At 42.4% G+C, this 13,985-nt stretch overlaps 1 protein-coding gene across 1 annotated transcript in view; it reads right to left on the bottom strand.

Moving 5' to 3' along the window:
- Positions 1-13,593, bottom strand: part of Il1r1 (interleukin 1 receptor type 1) — a 79,641-nt gene extending 66,048 nt beyond the window's left edge. The window contains exons 1-3 of the mRNA XM_026408625.2: positions 13,519-13,593; positions 13,291-13,401; positions 9,351-9,462 (exon numbers count right to left, since the gene is read on the bottom strand). The gene's annotated coding sequence lies outside the window, so the exon portion shown is untranslated. The remainder of the gene's footprint in view (positions 1-9,350; positions 9,463-13,290; positions 13,402-13,518) is intronic.
- Between the last annotated feature and the right edge of the window lie 392 nt (positions 13,594-13,985).

Here is a 13,985-nt window from a genome sequence, read left to right as displayed (position 1 = left end):
AGTTCCAAGCTTCTCATCACAGCCTGAACTTCCCGGTGACCAGTTTGCACGGAGGAGTGCAGCCAGGGTCGCCTCTTTACAACAAAGACACTCCTATCTATCTCCCAGAAGACTGAGGGATGGGGAGCTCCATGCTAGGAAATGGGGCCAGAGACCAAATATATCTTTTTATGTCACTGTGTCTATTTTTCTGTCACCTTCTGCATGCCAGAGGACGGATTTGGGTGGAAAACTCCCAGGAGGTAGCAGCTCTGGTACTCTCCCAAGGTCTTCCTAAGAGAAAGCCATTTTTGAAACTCAAGTGCTGGGAACACAGGACAGAGTCAGTGCTTTCCGCCCGGCTGTGTTCCCACACACGCAAACATCATTTCTGAGAAACCCATTTTGCACATCCTTAAGGAGACCTCAAACAGCACAATCATTGCAGAGTGGTGTCCAGTGCTGCTCTTTCCAGAGGGACCTTATCAGCCTCAGTCCCCTCGTCTGCTCATGGGGATGATAAAGCCCACCCTTGGGATGACAAAAATATAGATAAAGTGCGTATTGTGGTAATGGGCACCCTAGAGGGGCTTGTTGTCGTTATTATTCTGTGACCCCAAAGAGAGGCAGAGAAGCTACTACCATTTCAAGTACATAATACACAGAGTGAGGATGTCTTCTCATTCCAAACCAGACACGTGGTTTGATAAGAAAAAAACGTAACGGGACAGCATGGCTCATATTTCAAGCCAAGACATTAAAACTAAAACTTTCCTGGGGCAGAGTGGGGGATGAAGACTAAGACCTTTCAATATTTTATTTTCTTACTTAGTCATGTGTCTGAGATTTATATGTAATGAGGCATCTTTTAAATGTGATTGTTTTTTTTTTCTTCCCTGCTGATATGAGATTCTTTCCAACTTAGCCAAGCACGTCACAAGGGAATTGTGAATTAATATGAGAACACTAGGAAGTGAAACTAAGAAACTATCCACATGAAAATTTTATCTAGCAAAATATGAGCCTTGTCATAAAGGAAACTCTAGGAAAGGACCCAATTGTAGAAAGTTGGCCAACAAGATTACACCCATTTCCCCCAATGGAAAGAAAAGCAAATCAAGAGGGAAAGAGGTTTTTCAGGACTACCATATTTTTTTTTCTTTTTCCTATCCACTAATATTTCAAAACAGCACAAAACATGCAACAAATACCTTTTGATGACTTAAAAATCAGACTTCGACAGGGTGATCTCAGCTATAGGAAAGTCCATGTCCCTCAACTTCTCTTCTAGGCTGAATCACCAGCAGTGTTCACAGGCTTCCTTACAAACAAGATTCTCACAATACATTGCATTTAGATGAATGAAATCAGTCCAAAAAACGCCATTTACAGAAATCGTGGCTGTTTTTGCCCAAATCTGGTTGACCCTTATACTTTATCTTGGAAGTATGAAAAATAAATAATAAACAAACAGCAATTGCCATATGTACTATGAAGAGTCAAAGTGGACCCAAATTGCTAAGTCCATGCTGTGCTTACATGGAAAATCTTAACAAACTTTTGCTTTCTGTCGTCAGGGTTTTGCTGTTACTCCTTTTGACACCAAGATTATGTGGGGGCAAAAGAAAAGCCCTTCAACTTCTCTTGCAGGTGGGTGACTAAGGAGGGATCAAGAAAGTGTTAAAGTTAGAGAGAAGGAGAGATGAATGAGGGCAAAGGATTAGAGGGAATCTGATTTGCCCGGATGCAGTTCGCCCACCTCTTCCAGGCAGAGCAGAAGATGTGCACCTGGGTAACTACCTTGACTTCTTTTTCACGTAATTAAATTGGACAAAGGAACCAACACCCCCCCCCCCCCCGTCTTAATAATCCAAATTAGCTGCATAAATTGTGCTGAGCAAACTCTTTACTTGTCCTTTGCCTCAACCTCAGAAGTTAAAGCCTGCCACCTGGGGTTCCCCATTGGCTCCCCAGTAAAGCGGAGCCCGCTCACTGGTTTCAACTCTCCTCTCCCTCACTGGACCAGTCTCTCTCCTGGCAGTCCTTCCAAGCTTTCCCCGTCTCTAGCTTTTTCCCTGCCTCTGGTCAGACTACCATCCTTCTTTCTCTTCTAGCTCAAGCCCTCCCGTGGCCCTCTTCCCTCTTCAACACCATTCATATAGGGTACCACTTTTTGCTGAGGATGATTCGAGTTTCCAAGCCCTTCCACCAGCAGAAACTAGCAACTCTCTTTCCCTCCTCTGAAACACTGCAACTTTCATCTCCCCCATCTGATGGCACTTGGCAACCCCTATTTTGTACTGCTTGAGTTCTTCTCTCCCTGGCTACTGAAGATGGTTAAAGATTCTGCTCTATCTGGCTCTATCTGATTGACTGTAGCTTGAACACAGCAGTTGTTTAAATATTTGCCCAATGAATGAAAACAGCTACATTTACATTTCTTAAGCCCCACCAGGTGCCTTGGAAAATGGAGGTAGAGGGCCTTTAATAACTTCCAGGGACAAGGTTTTCTGAGAAATGACCCTACATGCCCCAAGCAGGTGGGATCTGGCAATCTCTCTGAACAAGCTTGATTCAGCCAGCTTCTTGTTTACTTGGGTAATTTATTGACTTGACGGCTGAATACTTCCTGGGTCAGTGGTTCTCACCCACATTATGCGGTATTAGCCACACAGTGTAATCATCAGGAGAGTTTTGAAAACCAGGGCTATATGCGGATCCACCCTATCAGAACCTCAGGGTTCTGAACTCAGGCCTCGGTGTTGTCAAGATTCCCCAGGTAATTCTACTATGCAGCCAGGGTTGAAAACTACCACCTATAAAATAGAGACTTAATTCTTTTCAGGAGAATCTGACCCTATTTGCAGGCAGCAATGCCCATTTTCTATGCATTCTTGGCAGACAAAGCAAGGCCTGAAGTAAATTTGGCTTCAGGGACTGGTTCACACCCACCAGATTTCCCTAAAACAACAATTTGTGGTATGGACATCAGCTGCAGTCTAAAGGAAGTGCCTGTCTCTGCCCCAAAGCCCCAGTGTTATTCAATGTCCTGTGAACCTGGTTTTCTATACACTCTGCCACATTACCTTACCAAATTTTTGACTGTGGAAAAAGTTTAGAATTCTGATCTCGCAGTTACATAAATCTCAGAGTTTGAGGTTGATGATCTATTCAAGTATGGTGAGTGATGCGGAATGTAATTTCCCACATTATTACAATAGCAAAAATGTAACCTCTCTTTTTCCCTCTGAGTCAGCTCCAAGAACCACGAGGCTAATGTAGAGAAAGACTTAAGCCCTGAAGACAATTCATTAAAAAAGGTAGTTATGTCAAGTTCACATGAGATTTTTTAAAGTAAGTTTCAATATACACACCATCACGGCCTGCTAATAGTCATGTATTTTCCCTCTCAGGAAGAAATCCTGTGAACTTTTGCATATGGTTTTATAGACTGTAACAGAAAGATGATGCAATTTGTAAAACCAGGTTTTTCCCACCTGCTTCCAGAAGAGTCTGTTTCAACTACTCCAAAGAAATAACTACCGACTTCCTATGACACTTGAATGTGCACGTCAATGCCATATCGATTTCATTTGTACTTGTTTTAATTTTCAAATACTCTCTACCTGATCATTTTGTAGGCTTAAAAAAAATCAAGCTTGCATAAAATGCCTCTTCTTAAAACTAACTCACAGATGGGTGCAGTGGCATATACCTGTAATCCCAGTGCCTTGGGAGGCTGAGACAGAGGATCACAAGTTCAAAACCAGCCTCAGCAACTTAGTGAGGCCTTAAGCAACATAGCAAGACCCTGTCTCCAAATAAAAAATAAACAGACTGAGGATATAGCTCAGTGGTTAAGTGCCCCTGGGTTCACTTCCCAGTACCAAAAAATTTTTTAAACTAGCTTACAGATAACGTGGGCCAATTTAGATGATCTCTTGGAGGTGGTGGAAGGAATTGAGAGTCTCAGGCTTGATGTGAAGGAATTCCAAAAAACTCAGGACCCATACATTCAACTTCAAACAGTCCCTAGTTTACAATGATTCAATTTATGTGTGTGTACGTGTGTGTGCGTGTGTGCACATGCAAACATATGTGTGTGTGTTTTATTTTACAATGACACAAAAGGTGATACCCATTCAGTGGTATCACTAGGGAATGTGAATTTGCATCTTTTCCTGGGCTAATGATATGCAGTGTGACACTCTCTTGATGCCGGGTGGTGGCAGTGAGCTGCAGCTCCCACACAGCCCCACAATCACCAGGGAGAGCAACCAACGCTCCACAGTGTGCTGTGCTGCTCAGTGTTGGTGCTCATAAGAGGACCACATGCATTTTTAGGATAGTTGCAACTTACAATGGGTTTCTCAGAGCATAACCCGGTTGTAAGTTGAGAAGCATCCAGACCTCTTACAAGCATTGTTCCATAAACCAGTGTTTTCCTAACTCGGGTCATCTTGTCATTTCAACACGATGACACGGAAAGAGGTTTGAGAGTCCGAGGGACTCACATTCAAATCCCAAGTCTGCTATTCATTTGCTGCAACCTGAAGAAACTCAGCTACTCAGCCTTTCTTTGGGACAAGTTGGTGATAATTATAAAACCTGGGTGGGAAATGTCCGTAAAGCTCTCGGACAGAGCAGGGAGGAGACTGAAGACTACTGATTCTTGTTTGTTCTGGAACTGCCACGTGAGCTGCCTTCCTTGCCAAGGAGGCTGAATGCTGTGGGTACAGCCCCCAAGACAGGGTGGCCGCAAATCACTGGTATGGCTTCACATCAGCCTCGAACAGAGCCCGAGAGAGGTAGGGGCCAGAAAATAAAATCACAGGCAAGAAAATGCCTAACAGTAGTTCTCCCAGGACTTCCAGTCAAGCTCTACCCTCTCACTAACTCCGGGAATAGAATTAGGGAAGCCACATCAATCTCTGGGGGCATAATTACGGCTTGGGGATATGTTGGTTTTGTGGCTGATGTTAGACGGTTATTGGTTGTGAATGTCTGAGCGACTCCAGCCATCAAAAGCAACACTGCGCCTCAGAAAAGAAGGAAACCAGTGTTGAGAGGTTCGGCATCTTTACGAAAAAGACAGAGGACAGCTCATAAGAGTGTTCACGTCCAATAATTTCCCCTTGACGAATAAAAGAAGGCAAACATCCACAAAAGACATCCATGTGCCAACACAAATGCGCTAGTTCTATAGCAATGTCATCATTCATTTGTTCCTTCATTCTGGGAGCTTTATAAAATTCTGCTAAAATCCTACTGAAAGTGTGATCTTTAAAGCCAACTGTGCTGCTCTCCTAGACTGATCAGACAGCATCTTAGCCCGCTCAGGTTTCTGTAACAAGTTGGACTGGATGGTTTGAATGACAGACATTAATTCCTCATAGTTCTGGAGGCTGGGTGGACAAGATCAAGATGTCAGCATATACCCAGTGTCGGGTGAGGGCCCACTTCCTGCTTTGCAGAGAGCTGATTTCTCGTTGTATCCCTACAGGGCCAGAAGAAATCAAGCTAGCTCTCTGTCCCCTTCTTATAATGGGGTTGATCCCATCCGAGAGGGCTTTGCCCTCACAACCTAATTACTGCCAGAAGAAACTTCACATTGGGATGAGGGAGTCAACCTATGGATTTGGGGGGCACACATTCAAACATCCAGGGCAAACAGAGAGAAAAACCCCAAACCTAAAACTCTCTGATTCCTAAAATATTTTTCTCAATTATCATCGCAGGCATATTTCAAGTTTTATAAATATGTTTCTGGACTTCTTTTTTGAAATTACAGTCTGCCCTCTGCATCTGAAATTTCACATCTATGGAGTCAGCCAATTGTGGACTGAAAATATACAAAAGAAATAAAGAATGTGTGTCTGTACTGAACATGTACAGAATTTTTTTTCAATCCCTACTCCTGAAACAATATAGCATAACAACTATGTGTGAAGCATTTACATTGCATTCGTTATTATGCAGAGTAATCTAGAGATGAATTAAAGTATACAGAGGACGGTGCACAGGTTCTATGCAAGTACTACACTATTATGCATCAAACTTGAACATCCTCAGATTTGGGTGTCCACAGAAGATTCTGGAAGCAATGCCCTCCAGATAATGAGAAACAACTACATTCCTTTTGCAGCCTTGTTTACCCAGCAAGTTCACTGGACAACCTGTACCATGTTGAGTCTGATTGGGGCAATTCAGACTGAGCCATTCACCTGTGGAGTCACTTCTCAGAGGCAGAACCTGCTCTCTTGTCCCTGGTTCAGGAGGTGAAGCTCACTGAGTTGTAAGCTGACCTTGCAGCCTACGGCTGTCTCCCGATCCCCAATCCCTGAAGGACTCCCCAACACCAACCAGCCCACCCCCACCAGCAGAAGATTTACCAGTAGCTCACACAGAAAGCCAAAGTTCTCGTGTAGAAGCCCAAGGTAGGTGGGCCCTCCACTCACCCACTCCCTGCTTTCTTTTTTTATTGTGGACATTTAATTTCATCTCACAACTGAACTACAAGCTTCTCTGAGTTTTCTAGATCTTTGTGTTTTCTTTTCTACCCCCTCTTCCACTCACCATCACCAGCATCTAGAACGATGCTCAGCAGAGGTTGGACACAGTAATCATTGGGCAAATCAGTGAGGGTTGGGGATGTAGCTCAGTGGTAGAACACTTGCCTAGCATGTGCAAAGCCGTGGGTTCAAGCCCCAGAATTAAAAAAAAAAAAAAGAAAAAAGAAAAATCTACTTAGTATTATATGAAATAATGAATGAAGAGATCTTTGCAAATGGAGTTTTATTTCTGGGAGAGGTAGAATGTACTTTTATAAAACGGCTCCACGGCCCTATGGAGGTAAAGCTTTTGTCACTTGTCTCACAATGAGCACAGGGCTGGGTGCCAGCCCTACACCCAGCATGTCATGCCTGTCATGATCTCTTTATGGCAAACACAACAAATCAAATGTGCTCAAGCATAGGAACCATGCCTCCCTGATATCATCCAGGTGGGCAATTACAGGCTCCGGTTGTATCTTCCTAGCCTAGGACTGAAGTCTCCCCAAAACTTTCAATAAAATTCTACCTCCTACCTTGGTCTGAAATGCCCACCATGATCCGGCCTCCACCTCTGCCTCCAGCTCACCTCCAGGATCCCTTCCTCTCCCTCCACCAGCCATAAAGAGACCATTCTGCTTCTCACCCAAGTGTCAGGCTGCTGCGTCCTCCGCCCTCTGCCTCCTGGATCCTTCTCGTGTTTCGGACCTCATTCTTTCCCCCAAGGAACCCTAATCACCAGAGCAAGGTGGATCTCGGCCCATTAGTCGCTATCTCAGTGGCCTGTCTCTTTCCTGGTGCTTTTCACAATGTGTGCCAACTTGTACAGCTGCCTGACAGTAGCCAGATCCCCCTCACCCACCAGGGCATCCCAACTGCAAATTTATGTTTGTATTCACATGGCTAGACAGACATACAGCAAGGCTAAGAAAATATTTGTTGAATTAGTAAATGATGATCAGAAATGGGCTTAAGCCAAGTGAATGGGTGCCCAACCTCAGCCATGATATGAAAGGAGAAATTTAAAAGCACACCAAGATCACCTCTTTCTCCTTCAGCACTACCAGAATTTAATAATAACTCCCCTGACATCATACAACATCGACAAGCACATATTTCTCAAACATCCCTGGTGAGAGTGTTCATTGGTATAAGCTGGTTAGAAAGGGATTGGGAAATCTTGACAGACGTCAAAATCACAAATGTACTGCATGAATATGTCACAATAAATCCTACTATTATATATAATCACAATGCATCAATAAAAACATTTTTAAAAATCACAAATACACATAACCTATGCGCAACTACACTTTCAGAAGCTTAGCCAACAGATATACATTCTTGCACTTTTGCAAAATGACATGGGCAGGCTGTTACTCATGGCAACACTGGCTATAACATCAAGACTGCAAGCAACTTAGATGTCCAGCAAGAGGTTAAAAATACAGTACATCAGATGCAGAAATGGAACAAAGTGCAGAGCAGTACCCACCACTAGTGAGAGAGAGGGAAAGAAATACAAGAAACTCTTAGTTGCTTCCAGTGAAGAAGAGGGAGAGAGGAGGCTGGGGAAAGGGAAGAGAGGGAGCCTTCACTGAGTAGCTTTTTCAAATGTGTTATCTATGCAAAAGGAACTCAATCATGCATCTACTCCAAAAATTTAAGAATTCCAAAATCTTATGGAAATTTTTAACCAAAAGATAAGTAAAATTCCATTTTTGATTACATTCATATCCCCATTTTACAACTGAAACAACTAAGCAAAGAGAAGATAGGTAAGTTGCCCAGGAGAAAACGAAGCTGGCCTCCACTCCCAAGCCAGCATCCACCATATTCACCCTACCTTCCTCTGAGACATTCTCTACACTTTCTTGGTAAAGATTGGGGGCTCAGTGGATGGGAAGTATAAGGAAAGCGTTTCCACATATTTTAAACATCATCATATCTGGGTTGACAAGGTAAATTGGATGGTCCTGCCAGGGAGGATTGGGTCTGACCATTTTGCACTGACTCATGTAGATTCAACGAATTTAAGTTGAGCTCTCCCTAACCTCCAAGTGAAAGGGTGACTTGCCTGAGTCCCCAGGCTCAGAACTCCAAATGCAGCAGAATTGGACTCTTAGCATCTTTTGGATGGAAGAACCAAGGGCATCAGCAATCACTCAGTTGTCCAAGCCAGTGTGGCATCTGGACTTAAAAGCTAAATGAAGTTGGTGGGAATCGATGGATATTTTTTCACTAGCTGCCATTTTGGACATCTGGGCATGGCTGGCCCTAGATCTGGAATATGACTGAACTTCTCAGGATCTCAGCATGTTTGCCCCTAGATGATCGTGAAACCAGTTGACTATCCTTTATCTGAATGCGTGGGACCAAAACTGTTTCAGATTTTGAATTTTTTTTTTTTTTTTTTTTTTAGATCTTGGAACATTTGCACATACACGAGTTATCTTAGGATGGGATCCAAGTCTAAATACAAAATTCATCTATGTTACATCTATACACATTATCTGATACAATATTTTTAATAATTTTGTGCATGAAACAAAGTTTCACAGTGTGGGATTTTCTACTTGTGGCATTGTGTTTGTGATCAAAAAGTTTCAAATTTTGGATTTTTGGATTAATGATGCTCAACTTGTACCAACCTGGCAAGGTTGTAAGAAAGATGTGAGATAATATATATCAAAAACCAAGAACAGTTAATGTCCCTTAAGGGAGACTCAATAGTGGAACTGTAGACCCAAGTCAGCAGCCCAGACATCAGCAGTAGCACTGAACCACATGTCATTTTCTCCAAAGTTCAGCTTGGCCTACCTTCACAGGCCCCTCAGCTCCACAGTGAGACTCTGCACTCCGACTCCAGCTCTGTACTCACTACTCAAGTGACTTCAAGCAAATCACTTCTCGGGTGCCTCCCTTTTCTAATCTGCAGCATAAGATCATAATAATGAATACTTTGTATGTTAATGTGAAGTACTTAGAGCCGGGTCTCACATATAATAATACCCCATTAAGTATTAGCTATTACTATTATTCAGAACCAAGTTTGAACCATTCCTAAATGTCAGTTTGGCCCTGATTTTTATTTACCATAAGGTCAGAGTAAAAATCTTGGTCCCTCTTTCCTTAAAGACTTTCACATTCTCACCACCTCCAGGAGACTGGTCCTTGGCTCTCCCTTTTGCCAGAACTACCCTTGTCTTACCTTCATTTGCTTCATAAAACTCATTCAGAGCTTTTAAGAATTTACCCCTTAGAAACTGAAATCCACCTAAACTAAACTAAAACAATCCACTTGCCCTTAAAAAGCTCCATTTGGGTTGATTTTTAAAATCTTCTGTGATTCCTGTTTGGGAATGTTCCTCTTCTGCAGAATTGGGTAAACATATTTTGTATTTCCCTTATATTGACTCATTCACCAAGAGTTTACTGAACTCTCACAGCGAAGGGCCCCACACCCACCCCTGAGGAGGAAAAACCCATGAAACCTGTCCCTGTTCCTCAGAGCTGTCAGAACAGGGACCAGGGTAATGCCCAGGAATGACCACAACGCAGCGTGAAGAATGTGGCCCATGGTCCTGGACTCAAGTGGAATAAGTAACTAGCAAATCAGAAACCATTTTTAATCTAAAGTATTCCATGTGCTACTGGAACATACCAAACGCTGGCTGCTGAATCTAAAACCAAGAAGCATGTTGTCACTCAGGAGTGCACAAACACACAAACGCACACATTCATAAACACACACCCGCACATGTGTAAACACACCCCCAAGCAGACACACACATTTTCCAAGTTTAGAATTAGAAGACATCATCAAAGTTTTGGTGTGCTGCTCTTCAGAAACTATATATATTACAGAAAGTAAGACATAGATAAATTATAAGACTTGAGCATTTGCGATCTAAACATGAAAAGAACAAAATGCTCCAAAATCTGATATTTTTTGAGCACTGATGTAATAAAAAAAAATGTTTGAAATTTTGGAGCATCTTGGATTTGGGATTTTCAGATTAGGGATATTCAACCATGTACATGAAAAAAATCTGAAAAACTCTGAAATAAATCTGAAACATTTCAGATCCCAAGCATTTTGGATAGGGATACTCCGCATGTAGTAATAACGACAATAATGATAAAATCACTTTGCAATTGCATTTTTTTCCATTAATAGAAAAAAGTCCTCTATCCTGCTGCTCTATATTCTCAGGGCATGGATAGAACAGTCCTTGTCTCTAACTTTTTTTCCTTTCCTTTTCTTTCTTTCTTTCCTTCTTTTTTTTAAGAGACAGGGGAGGTATCATTATGCTGCCCAAGCTGATCTCAAACTCCCTGGCTCAAGCCGTGCTCTAGCCTCAGCTCCCGAGTAGCTGGGACTATAGGCATGAGCCTCTGCATGGAACTTCTCTAAACGTTACAACTAAAAAAAGAGGAAAAAAATCATAAAAGTGAGGCTTACCCCAGGTGGTTCATCAGAACAAAATCAGAGCAAAAGCCTCTGCTTCACCACTCTGAGCACACTTTCTGAGAGACATCAAATGAGGCCACAGACCTCAGAAATTAGGTTGACACAAGTTACGATAAAAGGTGAAGGCTTCGGCGATGAGTAACCAAGAAGTAAGAAACCAAACCCAAGGGACAAAAGAGGAAGCCAGGAGGTTTTACTAAGGGTTTCTTAAAGTAAACTAGGACAACAAAAATAGCTTTTGCCAGTTATTTCAGGTTAGAACAAGTTGTTTTTTAAAATGGTAAAACCCAATGCTGATAAACATACTAGAAAATGGAATTCAGACATTGATGATGGGCATATCAATTAACAGCACATTCCCAGGATTAATCTAGAAGTTGAGTTCCAGGGCTTTGAAAATTCTCATGTCCTTTGACCCTGCAATTTTACCTCTAGAAATTTATCCCCAGGGAATACTCATAAAGCGATAATAATCAAATATCTGTCAAATAATTCAATAAATTATCTATGCAATCTAATTTAAAAGCAGTGGTAAATGGAAATTTATTGGCACAGCAAGATGCTCACAATATATTGCTTATATTACAACTAAAATATATTGCTGAGAGGTAAACGTATGTAACAAAACAGTGTGCACAGGACAAGTATATTTCTTCAAGATGTGAATACATTCAGAGAAAAAGATACCCACCAAAATGTTAGTACAGGTTCAGTATCTCTTATCCAATGCTTGGCCAGAAGTGTTTCAGATTTCAGAGTTTTGTAGATTTTGGAATCGATTTTCCTAATTAAGCATTTCTGATCCCAAAATCTGAAATGCTCTAAAATCCAATTTGGACTATTTTGGACTTCAGATTTTCCGATTACCGTTGATCAGTGTGTAGAATTTCTCTCATAGTGATATGTTGCTATTTTTTTTATCTTTTTAAATTGTCTAAATGTATTCTTTTTTAAAATTTTATTATTTTGACCATGAGCATGTGATATTGGTGTAGATTTTTGAAGGGCAGATTTTAAAAGTGGGTCTCCACCATTCCTTGACCTGGCTGTCAAGTTTTTCTTCTGAGTAAACTAACTGGGCTTGTGCAAATAGGGCTCATGGGTTCAAAGATTAGCTGCATGTTGTACTGGGAAGGTCAAGTTCATCTCAGAAAGCATTCCTGCGTCATTCTGGACAATCACATCTTCTTTCTTCCAACAGATCAACCCATTTATGATGAACAGAAATCCCAGGCACTGGACACACCACCACTGTTCCCCAGTTGTTCTTAGTGAATGTTTGACTCTCCACACCTGTCGGCCACCGGCTGCTCCTTTTAGAGCATCCTTCTCCACCATCCTTCAATTCACACTCTCACAAACACAGTGCGAAAGTAGCATTTTGCCCAAGAGCAGCAGAGAGATATAAACTGAATTGAAGTGAGTGGCATGGATAGAACCTCATTCTGTCCTCTTATTTCCTTCCCTTAATCTGTCCTGTTCTGTCTCATTTTCTGATTCTTTCCCACAACAACACACCGTTGTTGGGAATCATAGGGGTGAAGATGCCCAATAAGAAAGGCAGTTTCTAATCCCCTCTCAGAGGGCACAGTCTTCTCTACAGGTCTATGTGTAACCTTTGCAAAGCTCCCTACAATAAGTCATCCTGTGCTTTTTGTGTTACATTTTAAGCCCTTATCAAAGGAATCATGTACAAGTCTTGCCAGCACAATGCATTGTGACATCATCATCATCATTATATTCTGAGAATTGAATGCAGGAGCACTTTCACTACTGAGCTGCATCCCTGATCCTTTTTATTTTTTGATTTTGAGACAGAGTCTCGCTAAATTGCAGAGGCTGGCCTTGAACATGTGATACTTCTGCCTCAGCCTCCTGAGTCACTGGGATCACAGTGCATTATAACCGTGAAGTCTATTAAGCCTCCAGCAAAATTTTGAGTGAGATAATGCCCCTTTAAAACTGTAGATGCTCAACAGATAGTGATATATCTTAATTCTAACATCCACACCAGCATTATAAAAGGATCTTATTTAAAATGCCCATCATTTATAATCCTCTAGACTTCCTAAAGTCACATAACTTTATGGCTTATCAGTAGTATACTGTCATTAGTAAATCTGCCATTAAATAAAGCATAGGTGATCATAAGTGATCCCTTAATATGGCTCATACAGACACCTGAAGGTTTAATGTGCCTACAGAGCCACACCTAACTCCAAGAAACTCCCCCCTACCACCAACAGAAAAAAAAAAAAAAACCTAACGGGCAATTAATCATCTTACCGTTTCTGTTCATCGTTGGGGCATTTGGAAATGGCTGGCCTCGTAGGAAGCGGCTGCTCTCAGGATAATTCAGCAAGTTTTCTTCCCCCAAATGAAGCCTGCGGGTTGACGCTGGTTATTAAAAACAAAAGCACATTCTGAAGTCAGCCCTGGAGAGCTTTCCTAATGCTTTTCTCCCCCTTTCCCAAGGAGCCCTGAGTTAGGGTCTGTGTCACATGAGAATGACACCTCAGATCTCGTCAGACACCCCAGAGAAAGTGGGCTCCTGGTGACGCCTGTGTCAGGGACTCTGAAGGCTTTAATCCTTCGGCAGTGACACATCTGGGGAGCTATGAACAGGAAATCCAGACCTGGGCAGCCAGCCAGAATCGTTCAGCAAACGTGCCAAGCCCTTACGAAACACCAGTACCCTCACTGCACATTAACCTCCACTGTTTCACAAGGCTGTTGTCTCTCTCCTCACGACCTTGCCTTAAACCTGACATCAGGGTCCTGACCACTCGGGGCCAGGCCTGGAGTCTTGTCTCCTTCACTCTCAGCCTCGGTGAGCAATTGCACTGAGGAACGCCCCCATTCGGTTCTTCTCACGTTCCAGACATCCAACCTCTGCTTAATGGTGCCCACCACCCTGTCGCCTGCCCTGAGAACACTGGAAGTCTCTCTTCTCTGCATCCTGGACGCGAGACAGCCCTCCA

This window comes from Urocitellus parryii, chromosome 12 (genome assembly GCF_045843805.1).
Source record: "Urocitellus parryii isolate mUroPar1 chromosome 12, mUroPar1.hap1, whole genome shotgun sequence".
In the NCBI taxonomy this organism is placed as follows: domain Eukaryota; kingdom Metazoa; phylum Chordata; class Mammalia; order Rodentia; family Sciuridae; genus Urocitellus; species Urocitellus parryii.
The sequence above is the reverse complement of the archived record's forward strand: the minus strand, read 5'-3'. Positions and strand labels throughout refer to the sequence as shown.